General features: G+C 44.0%; 1 protein-coding gene and 2 non-coding genes across 3 annotated transcripts in view; 2 read left to right on the top strand and 1 right to left on the bottom strand.

The window, feature by feature from the left end:
• LOC144480793 (uncharacterized) overlaps nucleotides 1–25024 on the bottom strand; it is a 585830-nt gene that overhangs the window by 455132 nt on the left and 105674 nt on the right. The gene's annotated exons all lie outside the window — the stretch shown is intronic.
• trnap-ugg (transfer RNA proline (anticodon UGG)) lies at nucleotides 11957–12046 on the top strand. Its single transcript is given in 2 exon segments — nucleotides 11957–11992; nucleotides 12011–12046. It is a non-coding gene; the product is annotated as a tRNA-Pro (tRNA).
• trnap-cgg (transfer RNA proline (anticodon CGG)) lies at nucleotides 13342–13431 on the top strand. Its single transcript is given in 2 exon segments — nucleotides 13342–13377; nucleotides 13396–13431. It is a non-coding gene; the product is annotated as a tRNA-Pro (tRNA).

The following is a 25024-nucleotide window of genomic DNA, read 5'->3' on the forward strand; positions in this document are numbered from 1 at the left end:
ACTATTGTACGCAGGATTTCTCTCAATGGCATCTCTGTTTAAAATTATTAACTTCAGTCGGGTTACTTATCGTATATTCAATGTGCCACGACCATCGGAGTTTGGAATTTGTTTAAGAGATAATAATGTCAGCGCTTTCAGTAACTCGACAATCATGTGTTCAAAACACGAGAGCAAAGTTCAGGCAGCCGATTTACAGTCCCCCGAAGATAAGTAAAGCTTATCCTCATTACCTATAATTCAATACCAGCCGGCTAGGAAAACCTTTCAGCATCACTTCCATTCATAAAAGAAATGGAAATGGTTGAAATGATTACAGTGTAATAATTCAGAAAGCAGCTCTCAATGTGGGTTTTCATTCATATTTTCACGTCCTTTTCCACAACAGACACACCTTCTCTCACTCGCTCTGGCCTCTGACCAATATCAGGCTCCAATCCTTCTACATGCGGATGTTTTTGTAATTATTATTGACCACTTTTATCTTCTTCAAAACATTGAGGCAAATTGGGTTCAAGCATTTAAATTATCAGTGCATACAGTGCAGAAGGAGGCTATTTGGCCCATCAAGTCTGCACGCTCCGCAATCCCACTGAGGCCCTACCCCTATAATCCCATCTATTTATCCTACTAGTCCCACTAACACTAAGGGGCAATTTAGTATGGCCAATCAACCTAACTTTGGACTGTGGGAGGAAACCGGATCACCCAGACGAGAACGTGCAAATTCCACGCAGGCAGTGACCAGAGGCTCTGGCGCTGTGAGGCAGCAGTGCCACCGGGCCGCCCACTGGTGCCTATTCGGAGAAGTGTTCCGATTGCGATGGACAGAAGGGGAGAGAATCTTTGGTTATTTATTGGCGTCGCCTGACAGTTTCCTTTTGTGGCTCAGTGGAGATTTACTGGACGGATTTGAGATGCCGCGCAGAAAATTAGGTTCTGAATCGTTAAACTAAATATTGGACGAAAGTAAAGCGGAAACTGGAGGTGGGAAGGAACAGAGTGGGAAAATAAATTGAAAGGAACAAGGACAATTAACATGTAAACAATTAAGGCTCCACAGATGTACTTGTAGAGTCTATTTTTAATATGTTGCGAATTGAAATCGTAAAGTAACATAGTTCAACGAGTGGATTTCACGATCTATTGTTGTGCATTGTATTATTTGTAGGTTGAGAAAGATCCCTCTGGCTCTCACACCGCTGAGTGAGTTATTGCTGCTGTTCACCAGTGTGAGAGCGCCCTCTGCTGCGTAGTCACTGGGATTGTCGCTGTGGGATTTTTACTGGGACCCGCGACGTCTCTGGAGCAGTGTGGGTACTCATGGCACTGAAATACACAGCTGTGTCGGAGATCAGGACTTTACTAATCGTTAACTCGGTAATCTTGGTAGTTTTACTAAACTTTGATCTCAACATTTGGGCTTGCAGTTTGTTATCCCTCCAAAGTGATAAAGCATGAGCGAGATGGATACTCAGCGAGAGCCTGGTGTCCTCGTGCGTCAGTCGCTGAAAGTAAACGTACAGTTACAGCAGGCAGTGAAGAAGAAAAATGATATGCTAGCCTTCATAGCAAGAGCATTTGAGCATAGGAATAGGGATGTTTTGCTGCAATTCTATCGGGCATTTTTGGGGCCGCACCTGGAGTATTGTGTGTAGCTTTGACGTCCTTATACGAGAAAGGATATCCTTGCTATAGAGGGAGTGCAGAGAAGGTTTACCAGGCTGTTGCTTGGGATGTTAGGTTTGTCATTTCAGTAGAGAATAAATCAGTTAGAATCATATTCATTGGAGTTCAAAAGAGTGAGAGGAGATCTCATTGAAACTGATACAATTCTAAGAGGATTACAAAGACACATAGAAGCTAGAAGCAGGAATAAGCCATTCGGCCCATCGAGCCTGCTCCGCCATTCATTTTGATCATGGTTGATCACCAAACTTAATATGCTGATTCCCCCTTCCTCTCATACGCTTTGATCCCTTTAGTCCCAAGAGCTATACCTAATTTCTTCTTGAAATCAGAAAACGTTTTGGCCTCAAATACATTCTGTTGTGGTGAATTCTATACATTCACCACCTTCTGAGTGAAGAAATTTCTTCCCACCTCAGTTCTAACAGGCTTACCCTTTTTCCTCAAACTATGACCCCTAGTTCTGGACTCCCCCATCACTGGGAACATTCTTTCTGAATCTACCCTGCCTAACCCTGTTAGAATTTTATAAGTTTATATGAGATTCCCTCCCACTCTTCTAAACTCCAGTGAATACAATCCTAACCGATTTAGACTCTCTTCATATGATAAACTTGCCATCCCAGGAATCAGCCTGTTAAACCTTTGCTATGCTCCCTCTCTAGGATTCGACAGAATAGATTCCGAAAGAATTTTCCCGATGATGGGGGAGTCCTGAACTAAGTGTCGCAGTTTGAGGGTAAGGGTTAAACCTTTTGGGACTGAGGTGAGCAGAAGATTTCTTCACCCAGAGAGTGGTGAATGTATGGAATTCACTACCACAGGAAAGTAGTTGAGGCCAAAACGTTGTGTGATTTTATGAAGAAACGAGATGTCGCTCTTTAGGCTAAAGGAACCAAGGGATATAGATGGAGGGCAGGATCAGAATTTTGAATTTTATAATCAACTATGATCAAAATGAATGGCGGAACAGGTTAAAATGACTGAATGGCCTACACTTGCTTCTCGTTTCTCAGTGTCTATGCACTATGGAGGATCCGTGATGTGGAGATGCTGGCGTTGAATTTGTGTGGACACGTTAAGAAGTCTCACAACAGCAGGTTAAAGTCCAACAGGTGACTCGCCTGATGAGGGAACAGCGCTCTGAAAGCTCGTGATTCCAAATAAATCTGTTGGTCTTTAATCTGGTGCAGTGAGACTTCTTACCATGGAATATGTCAGTGTGTTGAATCCAACAGAACAAATAATCTCACTCATAAATTAGCACTCGTTTATTCTGAAACTATCCCCTCTGTCTCTGGACCCTCCCACGAGGGGAAACATCTTCTCAGCATTTAGACTCTCAAGACCTTCAAAAATCCTATGTTTCAATGAGGGCACATGATATTTTTCTAAATTCCAATGAGTAGTGTCCCAACCTGTTTAATCTTTCCTCATAAAACAATCCCTCCATACTCGGGATCAGCCTTGTGAACCTTCGCTGAACTACCTGCAATGAAATAATATATGTCTTTAAATAAGGGGACCAAAGCTGCTGACGGAACTCCAGATGTGGTCTCACCAAACCTTGTACAGCTGCAGCAAAACTTCCTTACTCTTATACTCCAACACCCTTGAAATAAAAATCAACATCCCATTATCCTTCTTGATTATTGCTGCACATGTCTGCTAACTTTCTGTGTTTCATGCACAAGTACCCCTAAGTCCCTTTGTGTGGCAGTGTTACCCAGTTTCCCTATTTGCATCGTACTCTGTTCGTTTGTTCTCCAATCCAAATTGAACACTTTCAGATTTCCCCGCATTAAATTTCATTTTCCAACTTTTCGACTACTTAGATAACCTATCAAAATCTCGATACCAACTGTTTGTATCCCTGTCGCAATTTGCCTTTCCACCTATTTTTGTGTCTGAAAATGTTTCTACAATATATTTGCTTCCTCCCTCCAAGTCAGTAACATTTATTGTAAACAGTTGTGATCCCAGTATTAATCCCTCTGGAACCCTACGGTTACACGTCGCCAAACTGAAAACCCTTTATCCTAAATTGCTGCTTCCTGCCATCAGCCAATTCTCTACCTACAAATATACTACCCCCAACATCATGGGCTCTTATGTTACGAGTTAACATTTTGTGAGGTAGCTTGTTGAACACCTTCTGGAAGTCCAAAAATAATACATCCCCTGGTCCCCTTCTATCCACTCTGGGAGGGACTTCTCGAAGAAATCTAATAAATTAGTCAGACATGATTTCCTTTTTCTTTTCATGAATTCATGCCTTTGGAATCCATTCCTACCTTGTGTGTGCATCAATGTGATTGTGTTCCCCGAGAGGGTAAGCACATTTTTGCCATCACCAAGTGCATTCACTGATTCGTATACCTCAATGGCAATTGGTACAGAGAATAACAACATGTTTGAAAGTTGCGAGAAAGATTGAGTGATTGGGCCTTTGTTGAGTGAATATTGCTTATTGACTCACTATCCGTAGTGACACAGAAGAGAATGATTGAAATTTTCCCTGATCAACATTTAAACAGACAGTGGAATCAGTCGTTCTGATGGTGGGTTCCAGTTCTATATCTGCAACCGCAGCATCAATTTCTATCAGCTACTGTAAACCCATATTTCTAATAGGTTGGAAAAGTACAGCAGCATGATCCAATGTATCTCGTTTTATTTTAAATGTATATTCATATGTCGATTTGTATGACAATTTACTGAATAACATCAAGACTGGCAAAGTTTGGACACTATTTCCCTGTTGCAGAAGGACACAAAGTGTTTCTACGTCGGGAATATAAGGAGAAACAGAAATAAGTTTTTTGTCTCGGGGTGCTCTCAAACCTCCACCCGTTCAGTTGGCAGCACACTCTTCTGAACGATTTTCCTACAGAAATAATGCAGCAGTTTAAACTCAGGGCTTTCGCTGCCTGGATCCAATTCAATTCCTAGTCTCGATGTTTTGCTAATTGTTATAATTCAAACTCAGTTACTGGTTTGAAAAGAGTCATGTTGGACTCAGAGCCTTAACTCTATGCCTTGCTGCTCATTTGTTGCAAGCCCTGCTGAGAACTTCCAGTACTTTCTGTTTTTATTCTGACATGAATCATAGGAGGAGGAGCAGACCACTCGGTCCATCGAGATTCTTCCTCCACTCAATACCATCATGACTGATCTTGGGCTGCAACTTAGTTTTTCCACCAGCTCCCCAGATCCCTGAATTCCCCAAGAGACGAGATACCTGTTTCCCAGAATTAAATGTGCTCGATGGTGGGGCATACTTAACTGTCAGGTATAGAGAATGTAAAAGATTCTCAGCCCTTTGAGTGAAGTAATCTTTCCTTATCATAGCCCTAAATGATCAGCCTCTTATCTGGGCCGCACTGGGTTAGATTCCCCGACCAGCAGAAAAAAAATCTCACAGCCTCCATCCTATCAAATCTAATCAGAGTTGTGTAGGTTTAATGAGATCGCCTCTTATTCTTCGAAACTCCGGAGAATTTCAGCACAATTTACTCAGCCTCTCATCAGAGGATAACTCCCTCACCCCAGGGAACAATCTGGTGAACCTTCTCTTTATAGTTTCCAATGCAAACATATTTTTTTTTTAATGTGACTATCATATTTGCACAGAATACTCAACATGTGGTCTCAACAAAACCCTGTGCAACTGCAGCAACACCTCGATATTCTTGGACTCCAGTCTGCCGGCAATAAAGGCCAAAATGTCATTTCCCTTCCAATTATCTGCTGCACCGACGTATTAACTTGATGCATTCCTTGTACAAACGCATCTATTCTATTCTCAGTATCATTTTCAGCTCTTCAAATACGTTCTGCTCTTTCTATTTTTACGAAGAAGAGAATATCTATTCGCTCTGCAAAATTGCACCTGATCTACCCTCCAGTTATCAAAGCCCTCTGTTTTGACCCCCCGTTGTCTGCCTCCACCCTAAAACTTAGATCAGCTGAAATTTACGTGCAGGCTCTAGCGAGATATTGAATTCGCGACCCCTGGTTTACAAGACCATTGCTTGGGGTCTGATGTTGCAGATGTATAGAACGTTGGTTCGGCCTCATCTGGAATACTGCGTCCAGTTCTGGTCGCCACACTACCAGAAGGACGTGGAGGCTTTGGAGAGAGTACAGAGGAGGTTTACCAGGATGTTACCTGGTATGGAGGGGCTTAGTTATGAGGAGAGATTGGGTAAACTGGGGTTGTTCTCCCTGGAAAGACGGAGGATGAGGGGAGACTTATTAGAGGTGTATAAAATTATGAAAGGCATAGATAGGTTGAACGGTGGGAAGCTTTTCCCCAGGTCGGTGGTGACGTTCACGAGGGGTCATAGGTTCAAGGTGAAGGGGGGGGAGGTTTAACACAGATATCAGACGGACATATTTTACACAGAGGGTGGTGGGGGCCTGGAATGCGCTGCCAGGCAAGGTGGTGGAGGCAGACACACTGGGAACGTTTAAGACTTATCTAGACAGCCATATGAACGGAGTGGGAATGGAGGGATACAAAAGAATTGTCTAGTTTGGACCAGGGAGCGGCGCGGGCTTGGAGGGCCGAAGGCCTGTTCCTGTGCTGTATTGTTCTTTGTTCTTTGTGTTCTTTGCTCTCGCCACTGAGCTACGGAGACAAATACTAGAAGCTGTCTGCATTATGTGTAGCATTATCAGTAGATTGGGAACAGGATGGTGTTTGAGGTCGGAGATTTTTGATGAATGTGGAAATGTCTGAAGTGGAGAGCAGGATGTTAAAAGACACAACTTGAAAGTGACATGATTTGACATGTATGCTGTGTGTGTGTATCTGACATGTATGTTGTGCGTGTCATGTGATTCTTCTTCAGAGTTTATCGTTAATGTTACATTTCTGACTTTTCCAGCTCCGATGCAAGTTCATCCAGCTGGAGGATTTAGATATTGCTCCCTTCACAGACCCTGTGAGGCGTGTTTTCATTAAATGAAGAATTGAGCAAGAAGTTATTCACTCCGTGAGTGGGAATTGAAATCGCCTCACGGCGCCGATCCTGATCACTAGACTCTCAGTGACGCTGATGTGAGAGATTTGCAATGAGTTGATCATCTCTGTACCCATTGCTTTATTTTCAATTACTTTCAATAAAAATAAGTCACAATGAGGAATGACGGGAAGTGTACATGACAGGATTTGAGCCTCAGTTAGAAAATCCCAATCCATCCCCTAAGCCGGGAGTGCAGTCTCAATGTTTGCAATCCTGTTACTTATATCAGCAGACAGCCTTTCACCCTGTGTTCCCGTTTGTATTCTCTATCGCAGCAACTCCAATCCTTCCCCAGTTTTGACCAAGGCTGATCTCAACGCGAAACTTCAGCTCTTCTCTCCTCACAGATGCTGCCAGGCTTGCTGAGATTTTTCAGCATTTTCCCTTTTTGTTTCCGATTCCAACATCAGCAATAATTTGCTCCACTCCTTCCACACACGCTCCTTTACATCAACAACTGTTTACCTTGGTCTGTTTCTTCTATTCCTGCCAAAAATGGCACGGCACAAATTCTTGCATTCATTCTGAACTGCTGGAATTCAGCTGCAGAGACCAAAACTTCAACCCACTCTGGCAGCGGCTGAACTCGAACTCAGAGCTGCATATACACTGGGCGTTAAACCACTGGTTTAAACTGCTCCACCACGCGACCACGTTAAACGTGCAGCCCTTTACGAAAAACGTTACTGAAATTCATTAGCAGCAAAGGAGCTGCGAATGCCCATCAGTTGGCTTGAGCCTGCTTTTTCACTTAATGAATTCGTCCTGAACTGTGTAACAAACAGAAATCACTTCCAGTCGGAAACAGTGAAGGACCAGCATCATTTAAATTGTCCTTAACCTTGTCTTGTTCCCAATATCCTGCCAGAAATTACATGAAAACCTCCTGTTGAATTTGCTCAGTCTTCACTTCAGGACACTAGGAAAGATTATGTTTTATATGTTCCACCAAGCAATAACAGACATTTGTTTTACGGCTTGGATGAGAGCAACAGATCTTCATTTCCTGACCTGTAATCTAAATAGCAGTGCAAGTGTCAAACTCTAACCACCAGACCAGCCTGTTATACAATTTTTCCTTATCCACGCGGCTTTTGTTATTTTAATTTTCGCGCCAGACCACATTCACCACAAGCAAGTCTCTTCTGCAAAATGGCACCTTCCATTTCCACCACAGTGATGTATTCAGTCAAGGACAACAAACAACAGGCACTCGACGCACAGTTATTGCTTTTGCTTCCGACGGTTCGAAACTGGACAGAAGCTTTTCCAAATATTTTCGTTGCAGAGTGAGGGAAAAGTTTAATAATTCAGTGTAAACGCTAAAATCTGACCAATTTACCACCCACATGTAACCTTACATCACCATCTCTATCGTCAGCGCTTTGCAGCCTATCAGTGTCTTTCTGCGACTATACTTGTTCTTGACCTGTTGCACATGTGACATTTCCACCAGTAATGCAGACTCGCAAAACTCACTCGACTGATAATAGTAGATCTGCTTTCGATCAGCTAGTAAATCAGGTAATTCTTTAATAGTTTGCTGAGAGCGATAAATAATCGTTTCCTGAGCGGGAATTGAAACCAAACAACACTGGGGAGTACTGAACACAACCCACTGGACTCCCAGGGTCACGGGTGAACTGTATTTTCAAAATGACTTACTATATATCCCTTAATATGTCCAGAATGGATGGAACATAAGTGACTGCTTCAGCTAATGACAACTCCGATTGTATTTGCTGGGATATGAAATCGACAGTGAGGTGAAATAGTCCCACAAGATGCTGAAGTGATCGGGGTACATAAACTTCTAAATAGGATTGAAAAGAGTAAACGCAGACGAAATGTTTCTTTTCTTATGGGGCGATCGAGAACAACAGGTCAAATGTGTAGGTTGAGATGCGGTAGATTTAAAACTGAGATGAGGAGGAACGACTTCTCGTAGAGGGTCGTGAATTTGTGGAATGCATTGCCCGTAACGCGGTGGATTCTGAATCTTTAAATGGTTTCAAGAAGGAGACAGATATATTCCTGATAATAAAAGAGATGAGGGGATATTGGAACAGGTAGGGAGGTGGATTTGAGACCAGGGAGAGATCAGTCATGAACTGATTGTATGACGGTTCAGGCTCGAACGCTGAATTTGCCACTTCTACTCCTGATTCTATCTTCCTAAGTGCAACTTTCAATTTTGCAAAACCCACCAACTCATCACTATGGCTCCAATGCAATCTGCGTACATTACATCCACAGGTTCCCCTTCATCCACAACATAACTGAGTCCATTAAATGACTTAGGAATGTCCCCATTCTGTGGTGTAATTACTTTAAAATTCTTTGTTTCCCTCATTTAATCTCTCCTCATTTACACCCGGCCAGATGCCTCCCCCCTTGTTATGCTGCTGGATAACACTTGTTTAAAACTTACTACATTTCTAACCATTCCCAGTGTTAATGAAATGTTATGGAGCTAAAATATGAGATTTGTTTTCCTGTGTACACAACCTGTCTGACTTTCTGAGTTTTTCCAGCATTTTCACCTTTCTCTGCAGAAGGCTGAGCAGCTTTGGATGGCAATGGAAATATCTTCATTGAACAACTTCGATGGACGAGGTGTATGTTTCGGGCCGAGGGTGTTAACATCCACAAACGTGCGAGCGATCTTGGGGTCACATGCCGGGCCAGAGCCCTCATTCAACTGTTGTTGCGTATTGGACAAATCATATGTTTTATAAATGTAATTTGCAAGTGCAAACGGTGGGATTGGTTTACATGGGATTTGGTTTGAGCACCTGGACACACAGTGCAGGTAATCTATCAACACAACATTCACACAAGAAAACCAAGACATTAAAGGGTTAACATGCTTGTGGCCATTCACTATATTTCTGGTCACCAGTTTAGAGGACCCCATGTTTGTTGGTTCAGACAGCTGGCTGTGTGTACATTGTTATCCATTCATGGGTTGTGGATGTGCACCCCACTCGCTATTTCTGTTTTTCATTGTCTCTATATGTCGCCCTCAGACTCTGTCAGTCTCTCTGACTGTGTTTTTATTACGTTGACGTCTTTTGCGCCTTGCTCTCTCCATTCGTACGCTGTCTGTATGTAACCGAGGTTCACTGGATTGATTTCTGCGTTTCTCCTGGGAGGAGAGAGATTTAATGTTCGCTCTGGAGTTTAGAATAATCAGAAGTGATCTTATTGAAAAGTCTGAAACTGGAAAACAGTTTGACAGTGTAAATGTTGAGAGGGAATGTTCCCCCGCCCCCCCCCCCCCCCCCCCCGCTCAATTATTAAGAACCAAAAAAAAGGTGAATGATGTAAGAAGAGTTTGGAACATTTGAGAGAGGTGAAGCTAAGAATTGGAAGATGTGAATGATGTAATTGATGATTGAGAGGAATGGATAGGAACTTTGGGGATTCTGTCGGTCGATTAATTGCAAACTTTGAAGTCAGAACAAGCTGAGACACGAGATGGAAAAACCATATTTGTCTCCATGCATTTTAGGTTATTGAAAGCACTTTTGCCCATGTGCCCGGCTAGCTCAGTCGGTAGGGCATGAAATCCTTAATCTTAGGGTCGTGGGTTCGAGCCCCACGTTCAGCGACGTTGTTTGTAACCGGTTAATAACCGAACGCGCTCGCAATTGCGCCACGGAAACTGAGACAGCTGCAGCCCACATGGCATCCTAAATCAGGGTGTCAGCATGTTGGCTGCAAATTCGACGTCAATTCAATTTTCACCAAACCTGACGCAGAAGGACCAAACGATGGCATCGTTTATAAATCTAAACATGCATATTTTCCTATTTTACCCCGCAGTGTTGCTGTGTGTCATGGTGAATCCCTTCTCCTAACATGGGAAAAGGGCCGTTTTAATAGAGCAGGGAGGGACAGACTGTTTCTACTGACAGTAACAGAGGACTGGGATTGAAGATCATGAAATGTTTGCATTTATATAGAACCTCTCCCGACAACCGCACGTAACAAAGCGCTTTCCAGTCAATTACGGGCAGTTTTAATTGAAAAAAAAATCAATTAAGCGCGGAAGGAGGCATTCGATTTGAATGCAGAAACGTCTTGACCTGTAGTCAAATGCTCTCCCCCGAAGCTACATTGCCTTAATACAAGCCCTCCGTTTTGTCGCTCCTTAGTGCTCTGTCTCGCGTGGTGTATGCTTATGTTTGCTCCTCTGTGTGCGTGACTGTGCTTACGCCAAGGGCGTGAACACGTTTTTTTAACATCACACATTCTATTCACTTACTTTATAAATCTTCATAATGAATGTACATAAGATGGCAAAGGCTTAAAGTTGCGAGATGAAATTGACGCGTTCCGTTATTTGTGAGTGGAGACAGCTTATTGACTGAGTTCCTGTACGTTCCATTGTGAAAGATGGTCAAACATTTTCTGTGATCAACATTTAACCAGACAGCGGATTCACTCGGTGTGACGGTGGGTTCCAGTTCTATATCTCTGATCACAGCATCAATTCATGTCACTTGCTGTGAACCAATATTTCTAATAGGTTGGATGCTCCAATATTTTTAATACGTTGGATGTTTAATCTAATTTACTTCATTTTATATTTCATTATTTCATCTCAGATCTATTTCCACCAGAGGCAAGTCTTTCTTTCAAAATGTTCTGTTTAGGTAGAACATAAGTTAGTTTTTCATTCAGTGACAACAACGATGACTTTTCGCTGCAGTATGAAAGCGGCAATGACGTGAAATAGTCGCACAAGCTGCTCATATGTTCCTCTCAATTCCCAAAATCCACCAACTTCATCACTGCAGTTCCTCTGTAATCGTTGTGCAGTACAACCACCGGTTACCTATTATCTGCAGCACACGTGACTGCTTCAAAGGTCTTGTGCATGATCTCATTCTGCGGTGCAAACATTCTGTAATACTCTGCTTTCCTGACGCTCAGGCCATGGACAACAAAGTACTTGCTCATTTATCTCTTTTGAATTGTACCCTATCAGGGCCCTTTCCTGTTGTTGTGTTTCCTAGCTCCTGGGTTTCACTTGTTTAAAACTTCCCACATTTCCAAACTTTACCAGCTTAAATGAAAGGTTGTGGAGGTGTAAGAAGAGAGTCCTTTCCCTGTGTGCACTTGCTGCCTGACTTCCTGAGTGTTTCCAGCGCTTCCAACTTTCACTGCAGCTGTCTGATCAGATTTGTGTGACAATATAATATCCGTATTTGAGCAGCTCTGTCAACAGCGGCTCGTTGGTCTAGGGGTATGATTCTCGCTTTGGGTGTTATGAGTCGCAAAACTGCGAGAGGTCCCGGGTTCAAATCCCGGACGAGCCCCGTTGTTGTTTGCGATGGCAAAGTCTTGTTCATTTCTTTACCGTGTGCTCTGGCAGGCGGGCGGTGGGATCCCGCCCGAGCGTTCCCCTGTCCGGGCGGAATTCCACATTGGCCCAAAGCCTCAACCCCCCTCCCCTGGGTGAGGTGCCCCACAGCCTGAGCCGCCTCGCGGAAATGCCCTCCGTGCCTTTTTCTACCGCGCGGAGGCGTTTCCTGTGCGGGCTGCTGCTGCACACCTTCCACTACCGCCTCCTCGCCTGTCGCCCGGCGGGCCTTGTGGCCGCCGGGCGGCGGAGGTCCCCGCTGGAGGTCCCTCTACGGAGGGATCTCCCCCAATTACGTCGGGGACCTGGGGTGGAGGGTGATGCATGCAGCAGTTCCGCACAACCGTAGGATTCACTGGTTCACGGGCTCCGAAGACTGCCCTTTCTGCGGCCTTGTGGAGTCCGTGGACCATGTCTATGTTGAGTGTCTTAGGCTGCACTCCCTTTATGTTTTCCTAAAGAACCTTTTATTGATGTTTTGTCTGCACTTCAGTCCCACGCTCCTGATCTACGGACACCCGGTGCGGAGAGGGGAGGGTCGGGATGGCGACCTCCTCGTGAACCTGCTCCTGGGCCTGGCGAAACGCGCCATTTACCGGTCCAGGCAGCGGGCGATCGAGGGGGCCGTCCATCCTGACTGTCTTCCCCTCTACCGCGGCTACGTTCACGACCAGGTGTCCCTGGAGAGGGAGCATGCGGTGTCCACGGGCGGGGTTGACGCCTTCCGCGCCCGCTGGGCACCGCAGCGGTTGGGGTGCATTATTGACCCTAATAATCACATTTTAATTTGATGTTTTTAAGTTTCCTTTGTACTTTGATTTCTGTTCGGGCTGTTCCCCTCCTTTTTGGGGAGCTGCCCCTTTTACTTTGTCCTGACTTAATTTGAGTTTGTTTATTTGGTTTGACCTAAAAAGAGGGCAAACATTCTGTAATACTCTGCTTTCCTGACGCTCAGGCCATGGACCACAAAGTACTTGCTCATTTATCTCTTTTGAATTGTCCCCAATCAGGGCCCTTTCCTGTTGTTGTGTTTCCTAGCTCCTGGTTTTCACTTGTTTAAACCTTCCTACATTTCCAAACTTTACCAGCTTAAATGAAAGGTTGTCGAGGTGTAAGAAGAGAGTCCTTTCCCTGTGCGCACTTGCTGCTTGACTTCCTGAGTGTTTCCAGCGCTTCCAACTTTCACTGCAGCTGTCTGATCAGATTTGTGTGACAATATAATATCCGTATTTGAGCAGCTCTGTCAACAGCGGCTCGTTGGTCTAGGGGTATGATTCTCGCTTCGGGTGTTGTGAGTCGCAAAACTGCGAGAGGTCCCGGGTTCAAATCCCGGACGAGCCCCGTTGTTGTTTGCGATGGCAAAGTCTTGTTCATTTCTTTACCGTGTGCTCTGCTGGATGAGTTTACCTGCGGTTTCGTTTGAGAAACTGACAATGCAGGGGATCTAATTGCACAACGCACTCACAAGTAATTCAAGATGTTTTCAAAAGTTGACGCTTCTTTTGGACATTCTCTTTATCCCTAGTCAACGATTCAGAGGAGCCAATGCTTGTGGGTTCCGGCCGCTGGCTTTGTGTGCACTGTTATTCATTCATACGATGTGGTTGACTCCCCCACGCACTGTCTATCTTTGTTTCTGTGTATCGATCTGTCTTTTTCACTCTCTCAGACTCTCTCTGTACCTCTATCAACTTTCCATATTGTGCTCTTATTTCCCTCTCTTCTCTTGCTGTCTGTGTAACCAAGATTCACTGGATTGATTGCTGTGATGAGACAGTTGCCCTCGGAGGAGAGATTCATTGTAATTACCCTGTTCTCTCTAGAGTTTGGAATAATGAAAAGTGATCCCACTGAAAAGTCTGGAACGGCGAGACTGTTTGACAGTGTACATGCTGAGAGATTGTTTCCACCCACCACCCCCCCCCCCCGCCTCACCCCCTCGCCTCCCTACACCCCTCCACCGCACCCCGCCCCTCCCCCCCTACACCCCTCCTCCTTCCCCGCCTCTTGCTCGAGTCTGGAGTGTTTATAACTGGGCTCACAATATCCGGATAGTACGGCAACCATTTAGGACCGAGGTGAGGAGAGAATTCTTCACTCAGAGGCTTGTGAATGCTTGGAATTCTGTAGCCCAACGGCCTGCGGATCCAGAACAAGTGAGGATATTGAATACTGAGAAGGATAATTTTTTTGAACTCAAAGGGAATTAAGGGATTCGGGATTTGTTGGCAAATTGGTGTTGAACGTGGGATCCACCGTGATCTTATTCCGTGGTGGAGGAGAGTCGAAGGGAAATATGACCCACTCCTTCTCCATCGATTCTGTCCACTAGCAACAGCAACCGTGACAGCATTCCTTTTCTACTGGTAAATTTGATCTTTGGTCCAAGGCACTGAACTGATGTTTTGTGGAGGTGTGGGATCGTATTCCGCTGTTTTTAATATTTCATTTGATTTATTTTAAATTTCATGAAATACTTTTGGTCGATCATGCCATGGCTCAGATTTAATGCAGCAGAAAGCATCTTATTCACTTGGGCAAAAGGAGCCAGCAGAGAGGATGTAAATACAAGTTGTTCGGTACAATTGGCAGGATTGTGGAATGGGATGGAAATTTAATCCTTATTTATCAAAGAGGCACAAGTACCACCTCTGTTTTCGAGTAGGAAGTAATTTCAGCTCCTCTTCATTCATGTGCTGCACGACAGCAATAGAGTTGCATTCACTGACCTGGAATTAAACCCAGGCCGCGGTAGTGAAAACTCCGAATCCTCCGAGTCCGAACCACTAGACCAGCAGGGAAGGTGTCTGCCTGCACTTTAACCTCACTCATTTATATTAAATTTGGACTTTATTTTCATTTCAGTTTTTGTTTTATACCTGTGATGGGCAAAATGCCATGTTTAGATGGAACATGAGTAATTCCTTCAGCCAGTGACATCACTGTTTGCTGTAACCTGGAACATGAAATCGACAGTGAGGTGAAATAGTCCCACAGGTTGCTCTTGTGTATCTTTCAGTTTCCAAAATCCACCAACCTCATCATTGTCGCTCCAATGAAACAAACAACGCAAACATAGCAGCCTTGTAATGAGGAACTGACACGCAATTAGTTTGAACTCCATTCTTTCCATCGCAGAATTTTGCCGTACTAAAAATACCATCCAAGTGAAAGTTTACCTTTCCCTCGTTCGACAGGAAGAAGTCTCACAACACCAGGTTAAAGTCCAACAGGCTTATGTGGAATCATGAGCATTCGGAGAGCTGCTCCTTCATCAGGAAAGTGTAGAGGCAGGTTTCACAAACACGGCATATATACACAAAGACACAATTGTAAGATAATGTTTGGAATGAGAGTCTTTTCCGGCAATCAAGTCTTTACAGGTACAGACAATGCAAGTGGCGAGAGGGATAATCACAAGTTATGGAGGTATGAATTGTCTCAAACCAGGACTGTTAGTAGGATTTTGCACTTCCACGCCAATCGGTTACATGTAGTGTGACATGAATCCAAGATCCCGGTTGAGGCCGTGCTCATGCATGCGGAACTTGGCAATCAGTTTTTGCTCGGTGATTCTGCGTTGTCATATGTCTTTAAGGCCACCTGGGAGACCGCTTTGCCGGATGTCCGAGGCTGAGTGCCCTTGACTGCTTAAATGTTCCCCGCAAGGAAGGGAACACTCCTGCCTGGTGACTGTTGCGCAGTGTCAGTTCAGCCGTTGTAGCATCTGCATGGATTCACCGATGTACGACGCCTCTGCACATCGTTTTCTACGTATGAGGTAGACAACGTTGGCCCAGTTGCATGAGTATGTACCGTGTACCTGGTGGAGAGAATTCTCATGTGTGATGATGGCCTCCATGTCAATGGTCCGGCATTGCAGAGATTGCCGTGGCAGAGTTGTTTGGTGTCGTGGTCGCTGTTCTCCTGAAGGGCGGGTAGTTTGCTGCTACCAATGGTCTGTTTGAGTTTGCGCGGTTTTTGAAGGCAAGTGGTGGGGATGTGGGGGTGGCCTCGGCGAGATGCTGATCTTCATCGATGACATGTTGAAGGCTCCGAAGAAGCTGTCATAATTTCTCCGCTCCGGGGAAGTACTGGACGACGAAGGGCACCCTGTCGGTCATGTCCTCTGTTTGCCTTCTGAGGAGGTCAGTGCGGTTTTTCGCTGAGGCGCGGCGGAACTGTCGATCAATGAGTCGAGCGTCACATCCCGTTGTTACGAGGAGATGCAGCTCATTCTATTGACCTTTGCCGACTTGCTGTGTTTTAACTTATAATAAAACCTGTATTGATAATAAAAACAGCAGACGTTGTAAGTTCTCAGTAGGTTTGTGCTCCTGTATCTCTGTTTAAGTCCTTGCATCGCTGTGTGTGTGCATCTATATCTTTGTGTGTGCCCCTTATTCTGTGCATTCCCCTGTATCTGTGTTTTCACCGCTATCTCTCTGTGTGTGCCCCTAAATCTGTGTATGCCCCTGAATTGGTGTACGCTCCACTACCTCTCTGTGTTTGTCCCTGTATCTGTGTGTGCACCACTGTGTGTGTGTGTGTGTGTGTGCCGCAGAGCTGCGTGTGCCCCTGGCTCTCTGTATGCCCCAGTATCTGTTTGTGTGCTTCTGTATCTCTGTTTGTGTGTGTGCCTCTCTATCTCTGAGTGTCCCTCAATCTGTGCGTCTCCCTGTATCTGTGTGAACCCTGGTATCTGTGTGAGTGTGCGTCCCTGTATCTACCTTCATGTGTGTCACTGTATGTGCGTGTTTGCCGCGGTATCTTTGTGTCTCTCCGTGTGTGTATGCCTGTATATGCGTGCACGCGCGTGTGTGTGTGTCTGTTTGTGTGTGTGTGTGTCCATGTATCTGTCTTTCTGTGTCCCCCTATTTGTATGTCTGTCCCTCTATCTGTGTGTGTGACCCTGTATCTGTGTGCGTGCCCCCATGTCTCTGCGTGTGCCCCTGTATCTGTGTCTGTGTGCCCATGTATCTAAATATGCGCATGTATCTGAATGTGCCCATGCAACTGTGTGTGCCCCAGTATCTGTGTGTCCCTGTAACTGTGTGTGTGAGCCCCTGTGTCTGTGAGGTTTTCAGTTTCTCTCTGTCTGTTCCCCTGTGTGTGAACGTGTGCTTTTGAGTATGTTTTTTAAGTTTGTGTCTATATATAAGTCTGTGTGTTTGTTTGGGTGAGAGAGTGTGTATATGGCAGCATGTGTTTATGAGAAAGTTTCTGAATGCGTAACTGTGCGTGTGTGAGTACATGTTTGTGTTGTGTGAGTGTCAGTGCGACATTGAGACATTGTAAAACAGAAACATACTTCAAATTTGAAAGAAAATAACATTAACCAAACTCTCCATTCTGGATGCTATCAGTTCCAGAAACAATTGAAGCAACATTGAGCCTCTGTGTTTATTGTGTGTTAGGGAATGGCCCAACAGTCTCATAAGAGTCAACACCGAAACTTTCTCTGATGAATATGTACGAAACTTGTTGAGGTATATAACTGGCAGGGCAAATCGGAACAAGAATGGAGGTTGAACATTTTCATTCCAACACAGATGGGTTTTTTTCTGCATCACGGTAACTTTTATAATGTAGGCCAAGAGCTTCAAAATGGGAAAACCTTATTTATCGAGCACGGATACAGTGTGAATAAAGGCTGTGAAGATACAAAATAATTTCAAGTTTGCCGACGACATCACTGTAGTGGGTTGGATCTCAAACAATGACGAGACAGAGTACAGGAATGAGATGAAGAACATGGTGAACTGTTCCGGCGACAATAATCTCTGCTTCAATGTCAATAAAACAATGGAGATTGTCATCGACTTCAGGAAGCGAAAAGGAGAACATGCCCCTGTCTACATCAACGGGGACGAAGTAGAAATGGTCGAAAGCTTCAAGTTTTTATGTATCCAGATCACCAACAACCTGTCCTTGTCCCCCCATGCCAACACGAAAGTTAAGAAAGCCCACCAACGCCTCTACTTTGTCAGAAGACTAAGGAAATTTGGCATGTCAGCAACGACTCTCACCAACTTTTACAGATGCACCATAGAAATCATTCTTTCTGGTTGTATCACAGCTTGGTATGGCTCCTGCTCTGCCTAAGGCCGCAAGAAACAACAATAAGGCATGAATAGAGCCCAATCCATCACGCAAACCAGTCTCCCATCCATTGACTGCCGCTGCCACGGCAAAGCAGCCAGCATAATTAAGGATCCCACGCACCCCGGACATTCTATCTTCCGCCTTCTTCCGCGGGAAAAATATACAAAAGTCTGAGGACACGTACCAACCGACTCAAGAACAGCTTCTTTCCTGCTGCCGTCTGACTTTTGAATGGACTTACTTTGCATTACGCTGATCTTTCACTCCACCCAAGCTATGACTGTAACATTACATTCTTCAATGTCTCGTTTCCTTCTCTATGAACGATATGCTTTGTCTTTTCCCTGTACTGTTCGCTGTATGTAATATACGTGACAAAAATAAATCAAATGCAATCAAAGAAATAAAATCTGCGCCTTAAAATGATTTCGTTTTCAATCTTCAAAGAATCATTGTGTAATTTAGTGGATTATATTGGAAACATTGACGTTTATTAGTGTCACAATTAGGCTTACATTAACATTGCAATGAAGTTACTGTGAACATTCTTTATAAGGATCTGTGTGTCTGTGTGAGTGTATGCGTGTGCGCATGTCTGTGTCTGTGTGTGTTTGTGACTCTGTATTTCTGTGAACGAGTGCGCGCCCCTGTATCTCTATGTGTGTATGTTTGCGCGTGTGGGCCCCTGTAAATGTCTTTGTGTATGTACGCGCTGCTGTAAATGTCTGTGTGCGCGTGCCCCTATAAGATTAAACCTTGAAAATGTCTGACAGTGAATTACAGAGGGAAGAAAAGTTTGCCCACTCCCATTTTGAATGTGATTTAACCTCTGATAACTGCATCGAATGCACGCATTGCAGTCTGAAATAACACCAACTTCAATGTCCAGACCATGTCTCCAAAGGATAATGAAGAACACAGTTCCTGTGCGGTGTCTGGTTATATAAAAGGGCGAATGCGCCAGCCGAGCTCCTTCTGTATACTCAAATCTCGGACAATATCGTTCAATAGTCACACTTCAGCAAAAGGTTCGCGGATGCAGCCATCCAGACACTGAACTTTGAAACTCACAAATCTGCAGTTGCTGTGCGGCGCCAGCAGATGGTGGTGTTGTATCACTTTAACGACAAGATAGCAAAACAGGTTTGAGGAGATTTTTAGGTTAAATTTATTTCCTTGTTTCCCCAGAAAGGAACCAACAAGTAAAGCAACGACATTAGTATCTGTGTCAGTGATATTCACAGGGAAATCTGGCCGAAGGATAATGAATTTAATACTGACATTGGCATTCATCTTCCCACGAATAAATATGCGCATTAACAGCTAATTATTTTATGACCTCTTTTATTGATTTAAAGTGATGTGTACTTTTCTCATCCAGACTTATTAAATAATAAAGTTTTATGATGCGGTGAGGTTTAAGGGACGGCAGGGCTGGCATCTCCATTTGTTGTTGGAGGTGTGTTGGAGTAGATGCAAAATGTCACAGTCACCAATCTCCCTCCCGCTTTGCCATGGGGATACTTCACTCTGGAGCTCATTTTGCCCAGGCCATGCTGAATATCAGCATTGAAATGATCCAAACCCAGTGCCTCTGGACGTAAATTCGATTATTTTCTATTTCTGCGCTTGCTGTTCATGGATTGATCAGAATAACAAAACAAAAACGGTCTCACTGTGCGTGTCTGACTGAGATGGGGTTTTGTACAGTACACCAGATAAACACACTGTTATGGTAAACTATATGATCACTGTTTAATAAACTTCACAATTCCAGTAAATGAAAATTTCACCACATTCTTCAGATCCGCTCTGAATTGCGTCTGGGTCATGGCATGAATGCATGTGTTGGTGCAGCAACTCTCGAGTTGAAGCATAAATCCCAGTTCCTGAACAAATAATGGCAAAATAACAGAAATAAATTCAACTTGTACAATCGCTGATTAAGGCAAAACAATAGGAACCCTGACCATAACAGGATAAAATTTCCCGACATCGCAAAGGGTAAGATGGTAGATTTTCTTCACTTCTCTATCTCTTGGCCATTTGAACTTTCCCCACTCTTTTGCGTCTGAGGTCTACGGAGAACCTTGCTCGACAATAAAATGTGTTTAACGGTTGAAATATTGCACAGCAGTTTCAGCAATAAAGGAACAGATGAGGTTTGGAGAAGAAGGCTGTGGAGGCCAGTTCATTGAGTGTCTTTAAGACAGAGAGATATAGGTTCTTAATTGATAAGGGGATCGGGGTTATGGGGAAAAGGCAGCAGAATGGGGATGAGAAAAAATATCAGCCATGATTGAATGGCGGAGCAGACTCGATGGGCCAAGTGGTCTAATGCTGCTCCTATGTCTTATGGTCTTCTGGTCTTTTGGCTAAAATATAATGCAGACTTTCAACTTCTACTCACGCTGGTGAAAACAATTAATCAGAATCTGCATAACAGAAGTAGAGATTATTGGAAAGTACACTATATCCTCAGACATATAGTACCAGAACGTGTTCTTTGCACTGAGCAGCACACTCACTGTTCCAATAACCACAACTGCCGTTTTCTCAGTGTAGTAGTTTATTTTCTGTTTCTGACAAGTAATGGCCACGAATCGATCAAAGGTGAAAGTGACAGTGAACAAGACAGAACAATCGGTGACTGCGTACAGCAGGACGGCATGGATGTTGCACACTTGAGTCTGATGCATGAAGATAAATTGATCATTAACTCTGATAGGAACTTGCCTCAATATGAGGTCGATGATGACGACCAGTACACACGCTGCTAACATGGAAATTAGGAACGTGTGACACATTTTGAAAGTCCACACCTTCCGCGAGACAGGATAAGAATCGTCGATAAGTTCACTGTAAGGAAGAGAGACACAATTAACTCATATTTCAGATTGAGAACGGGAGCAGCGGTCTGTCAGGATTCTGGGGAGCAGTTGAAGTATTTGTTTTCACATAATCCAGCCTCAGAATAATATGGATTCACTGGTTCCGCTGAGACCGAGTTCACAGTAGGAAAGCACCGCATTGATGTAGCAAGAAAGCAGATTCACCAACAGATCAGATCTCCACTTTCAAGCCTTCTCCATATTTGTATTTGGGAAACACAATGATGCCAATGGGTTTGGACCAAATGTCCCTGGTCCGGGTCACTCTGCTGTGACTCTGCTGTAGACTCTGCATTTGTAGATATTGCATCAGTTGATTTGGAATTGGCTGTGAATCACAGCACTGGAAATTATATATATATTTTTACTGAGGTCAGGACCCTTTAGATACTAAGGCAGGAACAGTGAAAGTGGCCGGTGGAGGTGGGGACGGAGTGGGTGGAGCGAGGAGATGGGGGGGGGGGGGGGGGGTGGGGGCGTGGTAGCGGGGAGGGGAGGGAGAGGGAAATAAAGAGCAACCAGGCGACAGTAGGGACAATGGCTGCTGAGAAGAGAGAGAATTTTTCCCACTGCATTAACACATAAGGAACATGACGTTTGCATATAATAACATTATTAACTGGATCTCATGGACAAGGTAATAAATATAGTGAAATTACACTCACCAGTCACACCAACGGAGTGGGTAGTAAATCCTTCAGACATCGTGACGTACCCAAATAATACGAAGTTCAAGTGGAATAATCCAGTACATGGTTCATCGACTCTGAGATTCAATGATCTCTGGTTGTACTGGAGACCACTCTTATTTTTAACACCGGTGGGCACAATGAAAGCATTGCCTATTTATGGAGTGAGTAAAGTCACCGGAGAAACAATTAAACTTTGTGCCTACACGATTATTCACAATCGCCGAACAAACAAGATGAATTCAGCTTTTCTTGCAAAATACATGTTTATTGAAAGTCCTTTGCAATCATAGAAAATGATCTGACTGAAGACAAACAAATTGGCCCAAGCAGTTTGGTGAAAAATAGGATTATTGATTAAGACTATGTTACTGAACTGACGTGAATTAAGACAGTAATGAATATTTCTATCTCATAATGTCAATCTACAATTTCAGAATTTCAATGAAACTGTAATAGTGAAATTGGTGCAGATTCGGGGAATAATGTTGATGCTTCTGCAAATAAAAGAGAGGTGTCAAAAGCAGGATGATTAGAAATATTACACTGCTGGTTTTCAGCAAGAAACAGGTCTTAATCCGATAAAACAACCATCTGCCCTTGTATTGTTCACAGATATTATTTTATGGAGATTAACCCGTGCAAGAGGTAAATCAGGTGTCCAACCTGCGTTCCGAAACACATGTAACATTTCCTGTACTTTTGATGATAAGTGAGGATGTGTCCTGTGCCCTTCACCCAACCTTACATCTTCCTCTGCATGCCGTGCTGCTTTCAGACTGTGTGGATGCAATTCCATCGATCTGCACGTTTTATCTTCTCGAAATATCTTTCACCTTCAATTCACTCTACTTAGTAATATTTAATTCCTTCTATTATTTTTGCTCGAATTTAAAACAAATGTCAGTCGAGCCTATTTATAAACCTGACAAAAAAGGACATTATCTTACACGAATTACACCCAATATTATTTATACATACCCATTCAGTTGCACAAAACTCTGGTGATAACTAGAAGAATGGAAAAGTAATGATGCCGAAACGGGCCATTCAGCCCATCATGCATACTCTGGATACAACGGAGACAAATGGAACTAGTGGCTCCGTCTAATCCCACATTCTATCATCTGCTCCGTGGCCTTGCAGGTTCAAGCCCTTCTGATAGTGAGCCCATATTAGAAATAACGTGTATACCTTTGGCTATCGATATATAAAGGGAAATGAAAATGTCTTTGAGACACTCCTGAGAAGGTTTACTAAACGATTTCCAGTAATGAGCGGGTTGTCTCATGGAGATGGTTGGAGAGAGTAGACATATACACACTGAAAGTTCGAATAGTAAGAGGCGGCTTAATGGAAGAGTTTAAGATCTTGAGGGATGTTGACATTGTGGATGTGCACAGAATGTTGCCATTTCGGAGAGAATCCAAAACCGGGTGAGAAAGTTTCAAAGAAGGGGTCGCTCATTAAAGACAATGATGTGGAATGTGTTGTCTCTCAGATCGTCGTATGAACAATCAAAATAGAAAGATACGTAGGACATTAAGCCCCTCAAGCCCGCTCCACCATTTCATAACTTAATTCTAACATCAAATTTGCAGTCCACCTACACCTGATCACCAATCACGTATGACTCAGCAAAAACTTATCCACATCTACCTTAAAAATAATGAAAGCTCTGTTGCCACCGATTATTGAGAAAGAGAGTTCCAAAGCATGAGGACCAACAATGCCATAAGGAATAGGGACAAGGGCAGGCCGCTCAGCCTTTCGAGCCTCTTCAGTCATTAATGCAATTGTATACGGTGTTAGTGAGACCACACCGTGAGTATTGTGTGCAGTTTTGGTGTCCTTATCTGGGGAAGGATTTCATTGCCCTACAGGGAGTACAGCGAACGTTTACCAGGCTTATATCTGGGATGACAGGTCTGTCACATGAGGAGGGACTAAGTCGGTTAGCATTACATTCATTCTAGTTTAGAAGAATAAGGGAGGAGTCATAGCAACGACAAAATTCTAACAGAGTTAGACAGGGTAGATTCAGAGAGAATGTTCCTAATGGTGGGGGAGGCCGGAAGTGGACTAGAATATCTCATCAGGTCTGAAGGCATTTTTGCAGAGAGACCATCAGAAAGACATGGGTGTGATGGAACTTGGGAAAATAAATAGCAATATCTTGAGGAGTTTAGGTTTTCCAGAGAAGGATATGCTGGAGTCTTAAAGCGCATCCCGGTAGATAAATCCTCAGCACCTGATGAAGTGTATCCTAGGACGTTGTAGGAGGCTAGGGAGGAAATTGTGTATCCACTAGCAGAGATATTTTAAACATCGATAGCAATAGGTGAGGTGCCCGAAGATTGGAGGGTGGCAAATGTTGTGTCTTTGTTTAAAAGCGAAAAGCCTGGGAACTACAGGCCGGTGAGCCTCACAGCTGTAGTTTTTTTACGTGTTCATGGGACATGGGCGTCGCTGGCTGGCCAGCATTTATTGCCCATCCTCAGTTGCCCGAAAGCAGTTGAGAGGCAATCACATTGCTGTGGCTCTGGAGTCACATATAGGCCAGACCGTGTAATGACAGCAAATGTCCTCCCCTAAAGAGCATTAGTGAACCAGATAAGTCTTTCCAACAATCAACAATAGTTTCATGGTCATCAGTAGATTCTTAATTCCAGAATTTTTTTATTGAATTCAAATTCCACCGGCTGTCATGACCGAGTTCGAACCCCGGTCCGCAGAACTTAGTTGAGTTTCTGGATTAATAGTCTAGCGTTAATACCACGAGGCTATCGCCCCCCTCCCCCTCACCCCGCCCCCCCCACCCCCGCCGCCCCGCCCAACTAAGTTGATCGAAGGAATTCTTACAGATCGGATCGACAGGCATTTGGAGAGTCAAAGACTGATTAGGGACAGTCAGCATCGCTTTGCGAGTGGAAAATCATGTCTCACAAATTTGATTGAGTTTTTTTTGAAGGGGTAACCAAGAAGGTAGATGAGGGCCGTGCCGTCGATGTTGTCTATATGAACTTTAGCAAGGCCTTTGACAAGGTACCGCATGGTAGGTTGTTGCATGAGATTAAAACTCACGGGATCCAGCTAGGTCGCCAAATTGATATAAAATTAACTTGATGACAGAACACAGAGGGTGGTGTAGAGGCTTGTTTTTCAAACTGGAAGGCTGTGAGCAGCGGTGTGCCATAGGGATCGATGTTGGGTCCACTGTCACTTGTCATTTATATTAATGATATGGAT

This window comes from Mustelus asterias, chromosome 30 (genome assembly GCF_964213995.1).
Source record: "Mustelus asterias chromosome 30, sMusAst1.hap1.1, whole genome shotgun sequence".
In the NCBI taxonomy this organism is placed as follows: Eukaryota; Metazoa; Chordata; class Chondrichthyes; order Carcharhiniformes; family Triakidae; genus Mustelus; species Mustelus asterias.